This window comes from Aplysia californica, unplaced genomic scaffold (assembly GCF_000002075.1).
Source record: "Aplysia californica isolate F4 #8 unplaced genomic scaffold, AplCal3.0 scaffold00979, whole genome shotgun sequence".
In the NCBI taxonomy this organism is placed as follows: Eukaryota; Metazoa; Mollusca; class Gastropoda; order Aplysiida; family Aplysiidae; genus Aplysia; species Aplysia californica.
This window is the reverse complement of record NW_004798249.1, coordinates 187,929-189,056: the sequence shown is the minus strand read 5'-3', so window position 1 is coordinate 189,056 and position 1,128 is coordinate 187,929.

The following is a 1,128-nucleotide window of genomic DNA, read 5'->3' as shown; positions in this document are numbered from 1 at the left end:
CCCACACACACACCGCCTCGCTGGCACCGTGACATATTTCTGCCAGGGCCCTCTCGCAGCCCGCCTTTGTCTGCGCCTCAGTCTTTCACCAGATTGGCCTACTACTACTGGGAATCTGCGATATTTTTGTTACTAGATTACTATTGTTGTTTGTCGTGTTGTTTTCCTTGGGTGGTTTTCAGTAGCGCTTGACCGCAAGCTGGGAATGGAATGAAAAGGAAACATACATTTTATTTGTTGTTGTTACGCTTTTACGCTTGAAGTTCTTTGTTTGACAATTTCCTTTGTTTCGTTGTCCCCCCCCCCTCCCCACCCCACCCCCTCATTATTCTGTTGCATTTGTAATTAGGTTCAACCGAGTGCAGCGGGTGCTCTGCTGTGGTGTGGTTTGCTCCTTCTTTCCGATCAAACATCTATGGTCATTGTCTCCCCTTCTTCTTTTTTATGTTTGTTACTCTCTTGTAACACCCCTAATCTTCTGGCGCTCATATGACCTTATATGTATTAGTGAGCATCTCTACTAAAACTAAACTAAAAAAAGCGGTCCGAGTCCCTGTGATAATGCACTGTGTGCGCGGTGCCAGTGGTTTTGTGGTTCGAGTTCACCTCGGGGCATTCTCCTTCTTGTAGTTGTAGCAGTGGTATGGTAGCGGGTGCCCTTGTTTGGTTTACGCCTGTTGTCTTATCCGGCATGTATTGCTCATATCTCGCTTTCTTTTTCTGGGTATGTTACTGTTTAGTAACCCCTCTAATCTTTGCCACCTACTTGAATGACGTAATTGTTGCTGTAAGTGTTGTAAAAACTTGCAGTGCTCACTTCGTACTGTTAATCCTACTTTCGTAATGTGCTTCACTTTTTTTTTTGTCTTGCTCCTCCCAACACTTCCTGTCCATCTATGTCTATCATCTCTCACTTCCTCATTATCTTTTCTTACTCTCTTCTTTTCTCTTTCAGGCTCTCCATCTCTCTGATCGCTCTGTCTCTTTCTCTTTCTTCCCTCTCCATCGCTGTCTCCCTCTACCCATAGCCTTTATCTTTTTCTCGCTCTCTATCTCTTCTCTGTCTGTCTCTCTCTTTTTCTCCCTCTCTCTCTCTTTCTCTCTCTCTCTCTCTCTCTCTCTCTCTCT